The sequence below is a fragment of the Hordeum vulgare genome, chromosome 6H, assembly GCF_904849725.1.
Source record: "Hordeum vulgare subsp. vulgare chromosome 6H, MorexV3_pseudomolecules_assembly, whole genome shotgun sequence".
Lineage (NCBI taxonomy): Eukaryota > Viridiplantae > Streptophyta > Magnoliopsida > Poales > Poaceae > Hordeum > Hordeum vulgare.
The window spans coordinates 384,773,423-384,783,077 of NC_058523.1; positions in this window are offsets into that span (position 1 = coordinate 384,773,423).

Below are 9,655 nucleotides of genomic sequence, written 5' to 3' on the forward strand. Positions count from 1 at the left end.
TTGATATATAGGATGACTTCATTTGGTTACCGGAAAGTTTTTGGGCATTACTCGGAATGTACCGGGAGTGACGAATGGGTTCTGGAAGTTCACCGGGAGGGGGGCAACCCTCCCAAGGAAGTCCGGAGGACTTATGGGTGGCGCACAAGCCCTTAGTGGGCTGGTGGGACATACCAATAAGCCTTATGCGCCATAAGATAAAAACCAAAGAAAGAAAAAAAGGAAAACGTGGGAAGGAAGAGAAGGACTCCACTTTCCAATCCTATTTTGGGTAGGATTGCAGTAGGAGTCCTACTCTCCCTCTTGGCCGGCACACCTTGAGGACTTGGTCCTCAAGGAAAGTCTCCTCCCCCTCCCTCCTATATATACTGGTGATTCAGGGCTGATTTGAGACAACTTTTGCCACGTGCAAACTCAGATCTAGACACGATAGTTCTTCCTCTAGATTGTATTTTTGCGGAGCTCTGGCTGAGCCCTGCAGGAGTAGATCCTTCACCACCACCGGAGCGCCGTCACGCTGCCGGAGAACTCATCTAATTCTCCATCTTGCTTGCTGGATAAAGAAGGCCGAGATCATCGTCGAGCTATACGTGTGCTGAACGCGGAGGTGCCGTCCGTTCGGCACTAGATCGGAACGGATCGTGAGATGGATCGCAAGGTGGTTCGTGCGACGGATCATGGGACGGATCGTGGGACGGATCACAGGACGGTTCGTGGGGTGGTTCGAGGGACGTGAAGACATTCCACTACATCAACCGCGTTTCTTAACGCTTCCTGCTGTGCGATCTACAAGGGTACGTAGATCCAAATCTCCTCTCGTAGATGGACATCACCATGATAGGTCTTCGTGTGCGTAGGAAATTTTTTGTTTCCCATGCAACGTTCCCCAACAGTGGCATCATGAGCTAGTTTCATGCGTAGATGTTATCTCGAGTAGAACACAAAGGGTTTTGTGGACGGTGATGTTCGATTTTCCGCCCTCCTTAGTATTTTCTCGATTCAGCGGTATTGTTGGATTGAAGCGGCCCGGATCGACATTATCCGTACGCCTACGAAAGACTAGTTTCATAGATTGACATGCAACCTCGTTGCATAAAGATGACTGGCGGGTGTTGGTTTCGTCAACTTCAGTTGAATTGGTTTTGACCGAGGCGGTCCTTGGAGAGGTTAAATAGCAATTTGCACATCTCCGTTGTGGTTTTTGCGTAAGTAAGATAAGATCTACTAGATACCCATAGCAGCCATGTAAAACATGCAACAACAATTAGAGGACGTCTAACTTGTTTTTGCAGGGTATGCTTGTGATATGATATGGCCAATGACGTGATGTGATATATTGGATGTATGAGATGATCATGTTGTAATAGTTAATATCGACTTGCACGTCGATGGTACGGCAACCGAGAGGAGCCATAGGGTTGTCTTTAAACTAACGATTGTGTTTGCAGATGCGTTTACTATATTGCTAGGATGTAGCTTTAGTTGTAATAGCATAAGTAGCATGACAACCCCGATGGCGACACGTTGATGGAGATCATGATGATGGAGATCATGGTGTGGCGCCGGTGACAAGAAGATCGTGCCGGTGCTTTGGTGATGGAGATCAAGAAGCACATGATGATGGCCATATCATGTCACATATGAATTGCATGTGATGTTAATCCTTTTATGCACCTTATTTTGCTTAGAACGACGGTGGCATTATGAGGTGATCTCTCACAAAAATTTCAAGACGAAATTGTGTTCTCCCCGACTGTGCACCGTTGCTACAGTTCATCGTTTTGAGACACCACGTGATGATCGGGTGTGATAGACTCAACATTCACATACAACAGGTGCAAAACAGTTGCACACGCGGAACACTCGGGTTAAACTTGACGAGCCTAGCATGTGCAGACATGGCCTCGGAACACAAGAGACCGAAAGGTCGATCATGAATCGTATAGTTGATATGATTAGCATAGAGATTCTTACCACTGAAACTATTCTCGACTCAAGTGATGATCGGACTTGAGATAGTGGATTTGGATCATGTACCACTCAAATGACTAGAGAGATGTACTTTTTGAGTGGGAGTTCTTAAGTAATATGACTAATTGAACTAATTATCATGAACATAGTCTAATGGTCTTTGCGAATTACGATATAGCTTGCGCTATAGCTCTACTGTTTTTATATGTACCTAGAGAAAATTTACTTGAAAGTTGATACTAGCAACTTTGCGGACTGAGTCCGTAAAACTGAGGATTGTCCTCATTGCTGCGCACAAGGCTTATGTCCTTAATGCACCACTCGGTGTGCTGCACCTCGAGCGTCATTTGTGGATGTTACGAACATCTGACATATATGTTTTTGATGACTACGTGATAGTTCAGTACAGAATAATTAAAGGCTTAGAAGCAAGACGCCGAAGTCGTTTTGAAAACATCGCGGAACATAAGAGATGTTCTAAGAGACGAAATTGAGTTTTCATGCTCGTGCCCTTGTTGAGAGGTATAAGACCTCCGACAAGATTCTTTGCCTACAAAGTAAAGGAGAAAAGCTCAAATCGTTGATCATTTTCTCAAATTGTCTGAGTACAACAATCGCTTGAATCAAGTGGGAGTTAATCTTCCAGATAAGATAGTGATGGTTCTCCAAAGTCACTGCAACTAAGCTGCTAGAGCTTCATGATAAACTATAACATATCAAGGATAGATATGATGATCCTTGAGTGATTCGTAATGTTTGAAACTGTGAAAGTAGAAATCAAGAAGGAGCATCAATTGTTGATGGTTAGTAAAACCACTAATTTCAAGAAGGGCAAGGGCTAGAAGGGATACTTCATGGAACGAGAAACCAGTTGCTGCTCTAATGAAGAAACCCAAGATTAAACCCAAACCCGAGACTAAGTGCTTCTGTTATGAGGGGAACGGTCACTGAGGCGGAGCTACCCTAGATACTTGGTAGATATGAAGGTTGGCAAAGTCGACAGAAGTATATTTGATATACATGATATTGATGTGTGCTTTACTGGTTCTCCTAGTAGCACGAGGGTATTGGATACCGGTTCAGTTGCTAAGTGATTAGTAACTCGAAATGAAAGCTACGGAATAAACAGAGACTGGCTAAAGGCTAGGTGACGATACGTGTTGGAAGTGTTTGCAAGGTTGATGTGATCAAACATCGCACGCTCCCTCTATCATCGGGATTGGTGGTAAAACCTAAATAATTGTTATGTGGTGTTTGTGTTGAGCATGAACATGATTGGATCGTGTTTATTGCAATACGATTATTCATTTAAAGAGAATAATAGTTATTCTATTTGCTTGAATAATTACCCTCAATGGTTTATTGAATCTCGATCGTAGTGCTACACATGTTCATAATATTGGTGCCAAAAGATATCAAATAATAATGATAGTACCACTTAGTCGTGGCACTGCCACTTGAGTCATGTTGGTGTCAAATGCATGAAGAAGCTCCATGCTGATGGATCTTTGTACTGACTCATTTTTGAAACGTTTGAGACATGCAAACCATACCTGTTGGTATAAACGCATGAAGAAACTCCATGCAGATGGATCGTTTGGATTCACTTGATTTTGAATCACTTGAGACATGCAAATCATGCCACATGAAACAAGAGAGTAATGTGTTGGGAGTAATGCATTTTTAAGTGTGCAGTCGAATAAGTTCTGAGGCACGCAGTGGATATCGTTATGTTCTTACTTCACTGACGATTTGAGTAGATACAGGAGTATTTACTTAATGAATCACAAGTCTGAAATATTGAAAAGTTCAAAGCTATTTCACAGTGAAGATCATCGTGACAAGGGGATAAATTGTCTAAGATATGATCATAGAGATGAATATCTGAGTTACGAGTTTATGGTACGCAGTTAAAGACAATGTGAAAATTGTTTCGTAGTTCATGCAACCTGAAACACCATAGTGTGATGATGTGTCTGAACATCACAGCCACGCCCTACTTGATATGGTGCATACTATGATGTCTCTTATCGAATTACCACTATCGTTTATGGGTTATGCATTAGAGACAACCGCATTCACTTTAAATAGGGCACCACGTATTTCCGTTGAGATGACACAGTATAGACTATGGTTTGGAGAAACCTAAGTTGTCGTTTCTTGAAAGTTTGGGTCTGAGATGCTTATGTGAAAAAGTTTCAGTCTAATAAGCTCGAACCCAAAGAGGATAAATGCATCTTCACAGGATATCCAAAACAGTTGGATACATCTCCTATCTCAGATCCGGAAGCAAAGTGTTTGTTTCTAGAAACGGTTCCTTCAACCAGTGTGTAGCAGGGCGCAGAAAGATGTTCCTGTGGCGCCTACACCAATTGAAGTGGAAACTGATTATGGTGATCATTGAGCTTCGGATCAAGTTACTACAAACCTCGTAGGTCGACAAGGTCGCATACTGGTGCAGAGTGGTACAGTAACCCTATCTTGGAGGTCATGTTGTTGAGCAACAATGAACCTATGAGCTATGGAGAAGCGATGGTGGGCCCGGATTCTGACAAATGGCTAGAGGCCATGAAATCCGAGAGAGAATCCATGTAGACTTTGGAAGAACTACTTGATGGTCATAAGACTATTGAGTAAAGATGGATCTTTAAAAGGAAGACATACGATGATGGTGATAAGTCACTATTAAGAAAAGCTCGACTTGTCGCAAATATGTTTCCGACAAGATGAAAGAGTTGACTATGATGAGACTTTATCACTCGTAGCGATGCTAAAAGTCTGTTAGAATTATGTTAGTAGTTGCTGCATTATTTATGAAATATTGCAGATAGGATGTCAAAACATTGTTTCCTCGACGGTTACCTTGAGGAAAGATTGTATGTGATAAAACCAGAAGGTTTTGTCGATCCTAAAGATACTAACAAGTATGCAAGCTCCATCGTTCCTTTTATGGAGTGGTGCAAGCATCTCAGAGTTCGAATATACACTTTGCTGAGATAATCAAAGATTTTGGGTTTGTACAAGGTTTATGAGAAAACTTTTATTTCCAAAGAAGTGAGTGGGAGCACTATAGTATTTCTGATAAAGTATATGTGGTTCACATATTGTTGTTCGGAAGTAATATAGAATTTCTGTGAAGCATAAAGGTTGTTTGAAAGGGGTTTTTCAAAGGAAGACCTGGATAGAACTACTTGAACGTTGAGCATCGAGATGCTGAGCAGAACTTTGAAGTGAAATGCATGCCTTGACAAGTTTTTGAAGGAGTTCAAAATAGGTCAGCAAAGAAAGAGTTCTTGGCTGTGTTGTAAGGTGTGAATTTGAGTAAGACTCAGAAGCCCGACCATGACAGAAGAAAGAGAAAGGACGAAGGTCGTCCCCTATACCTTAGCCATAGACTCTACAGTATGCCATGTTGTGTACCACACCTGATGTGTGCCTTGCTACAAGTCTATTAAGAGGTACAGAGAGTGATCCAAGATTGAATCACTCAACAACGGTGAAAGTTATCCTTAGTAACTAATGGACTAAGGAATTTTTCTCGATTATGGAGGTGGTTACAGAGTTCATCGTAAAGGGTTACGTTGATGCAAGCTTTGACACTAATCCGAATAACTATGAGTAGTGAAACGTATTCGTATAGTAGAGTAGATACTTGGAGTATTTCCGAATAGCACGTAGTAGCAGCATCTATAAGATGACATAAAGATTTGTAAAGCACACACAGATCTGAAAGTTTTACAAACGTTGACTAAAACCTCTCTCACGAGCAAGAAGTGATCAGACCCTAGAACTATATGGGTGTAGGATTCGTTGAAATCACATGGTGATGTGAACTAAATTATTGACTCTAGTGCAAGTGGGAGACTGTTGGAAATATGCCCTAGAGGCAATAATAAATTAGTTATTATTATATTTCCTTGTTCATAATAATCATTTATTATCCATGCTAGAATTGTATTGATTGGAAACTCAAATACATGTGTGGATACATAGACAACACACTGTCCCTAGTGAGCCTCTAGTTGACTAGTTCATTGATCACAGATGGTCAAGGTTTCCTCACCATAGGAAAGTGTTGTCACTTGGTCACGGGATCACATCATTAGGAGAATCATGTGATGGACAAGACCCAAACTATGAACGTAGCATATTGATCGGGTCGTTTTATTGCTATTGTTTTCTGCGTGTCAAGTATTTGTTCATATGAACATGATATCATATAACTCACTAGCACCGGAGGAATACCTTGTGTGCATCAAATGTCGCAACGTAACTGGGTGACTATAAAGGTGCTCTATAGGTATCTCTGAAGGTGTCCGTTGAGTTAGTATGGATCAAGACTGGGATTCGTCACTCCGTGTGACGGAGAGGTATCTCGGGGCCCACTCGGTAATACAACATCACACACAAGCCTTGCAAGCAATGTGACTAAGTGTAAGTCACGTGATCATGTATTATGGAACGAGTTAAGAGACTTGCTAGTAACGAGATTGAAATAGGTATGCGGATACCGACGATCGAATCTTGGGCAAGTAACATACGAAGGACAAAGGGAATGACATACGGGAATATATGAATCCTTGACACTGAGGTTCAACCGATAAGATCTTCAGAGAATATGTAGGATCCAATATGGGCATCGAGGTCCCGCTATTGGATATTAGCCGAGGAGTACCTCGGGTCATGTCTACATAGTTCTTGAACCCGCATGGTCTGCACACTTAAGGTTTGGTGATGTTTTAGTATAGATGAGTTATATGTGTGGTTACGGAATGTTGTTCGGAGTCCCGGATGAGATCATAGACGTCACGAGGGTTTCCTAAATGGTCCGGAGACGAAGATTGATATATAGGGTGACTTCATTTGGTTACCAGAAAGTTTTCGGGCATTACCGAGAATGTACCGGGAGTGACGAATGTGTTCCGGAAGTTCACCAGGAGGAGGGCAACCTTCCCGGGGAAGTCCAAAGGACTTATGGGTGGCGCACCAGCCCTTAGTGGGCTGGTGGGGTGCTACTTCAACAAAAGACCTTCCAACGGCGCCAGAAACGAGCGTGCTGATGGGAGACTATTTTTGTTTTGATACTCCTCAGCAACGACACGAGGAATCCTTCTGCTACCGCTACGCCTTTAGGGACTTCCTAGGCAAATATGTAAAGGATTCCCCCGTGGCCTTGGAGCCTTGTGTTGGTGCTCCCTCTAAGCGGAAAGGGTGATGTAGCACAGCGGCGGTAAGTATTTCCCTCAGTTTTGAGAACTAAGGTATCGATCGAGTGAAGGAATATCACAAGTACCTGCACAAACACAAAGAGCTTGCTCTCAATGCTATGAAGGGTTGTCAATCCCTTATAGATTTGTTTGCCAAGTGAGAACTGAATGAAACAAAGTAACAAAGCAAAGTAAAAGCGAAAGTGGAAACGATAGGTGTGAATAGACCCGGGGGCCGTAGTGTTCACTAGTGGCTTCTCTCATGAAAGCAAGTTGACGGTGGGTGAACGAATTACTGTCGAGCAATTGATAGAACCATGCAAAGTCATGACGTTATCTATGGCAATGATTATATCTATAGGCATCACGTCCAAAACAAGTAGACCGATACTTTCTGCATCTACTACAATTACTCCACACGTCGACCGCTATCCAGCATGCATCTAGTGTATTAAGTTCATGAGAACAGAGTAACGCCTTAAGCAAGATGACATGATGTAGATGGACAATCTCATATCTACGATCAAAACCCATCTTGTTACCCTTGATGGCAACAACATGATGCGTGCCTTGCTTCCCCTTCTATCACTGGGAAAGGTCACCACACGGTATGAACCCAAAACCAAGCACTTCTCCCATTGTAAGAGTCATAGATCTAGTTGGCCAAACAAAACCCAAGACTCAGAGAGACTTACAAGGATATCAAATCATGCATATAAAAAATCATCAAAGACTCAAATATATATCATAAATAATCTGATCACAAATCCACAATTCATCGGATCTCGACAAACACACCGCCAAAGAGGATTACATCGGATAGATCTCCATGAAGATCATGGAGAACTTGCGGCGATGATGTTGATGAAGAAGCCCTCCAACTCCAAAGTCCCCTCCGGCAGGGCACTAGGAAGGGTCTCCAGATGAGATCTCGCGGAAACGGAAGCTTGCGGCGGCGGAAAAGTGTTTTCGTGGACGCCCTGATTTTTTCTGGATTTTTAGAGAATTTATAGGCCAAACACCTAGGGCAGGGGAGCGCGAGGGGGCCACAAAATTGGTTGCCGCGGCCTCCCCCTGGCCGCGGCAACAGGGCTTGTGGCCCCCCCGTGGGCCCACTTGCTTGGCCCTCAAGCTTCCTGATCTTCTTCCGTTCTGGAAAAATTTATTTCGGGGATTTTATTCCGTTTGGACTCCGTTCGAAAATCAGATCTGAAAAGAGTCAAAAACACAGAAAAAACAGGAACTGGCGCTTGGCAATGAATTAATAAGTTAGTCCCAAAAAAGATATAAAAGGTAAACAAAACATCCAAAGTTGACAAGATAACAGCATGAAACATAAAAAATTATAGATACGTTTGAGACGTATCATGGGGCAACCCAATAAGCCCTATGCGCCATAATATAAAAACCAAAGAAAGAAAAAAAAGGAAAAGGTGGGAAGGAAGAGAAGGACTCCACTTTCCAATCCTATTTTGGGTAGGATTGGACTAGGAGTCCTACTCTCCCTCTTGGCCGGCGCACCTTGAGGAGTTGGTCCTCAAGGAAAGTCTCCTCCCCCTCCCTCCTATATATACTGGTGATTTAGGGCTGATTTGAGACATCTTTTGCCACGTGCAAACTCAGATCTAGACACCATAGTTCTTCCTCTAGATCGTATTTCTGTGGAGCTCGGGCGGAGCCCTGTAGGAGTAGATCCTTCACCACCACTGGAGCACCGTCACGCTGCCGTAGAACTCATCTACTTCTCCGTATTTCTTGCTAGATCAAGAAGGCCGAGATCATTGTCGAGCTGTATGTGTGCTGAATTCGGAGGTGTCGTCCGTTCGGCACTAGATCGGAATGGATCGTGAGATGGATCGCAAGGCGGTTCGTGCGACATATTGCGGGACGGATCGCAAGACGGTTCGTGGGACGGTTTGTGGGGCGGTTCGAGGGATGTGAAGACGTTCCACTACACCAACTGTGTTTCTTAACGCTTCCTGCTGTGCGATCTACAAGGGTACGTAGATCCAAATCTCCTCTAGTAGATGGACATCACCATGATAGGTCTTCGTGTGCGTAGGAATTTTTTTGTTTCCCATGCAATGTTCCCCAACAGTATTAACAGCTGAATGGATTTTTCAGCCAGGGTGTTGTCGGTATGTCGTGCCAGGGTGTCGTGTCGGGGTTTTGGGGCATCGTGTCGGGATGTCAGGGTGTCATTTTCGTCTTCTTCATCTTCTTTTTTTGCTCTTCTTCCTTTTCTTCTTCTTATTCTTCCTTCCTTCCTTTTCTTCCTCTTCTTCTTCTTCCTTCTTTTCCATTTTCCTCTTCTTCGTCCTTCTTTTCCTTTTTCGTCTTCTTCCTTCTTCTCCTCTTTCCTTTTTTCTTCTTCTTCTTATTTTTCTCCTCCCCCTCCTCCTCTTCTTCTTATTCTTCTTCCCTTACCTACTTATTCTTCTTCTATTCTTCATCTTTTTTCTACTTATTTCAATTAT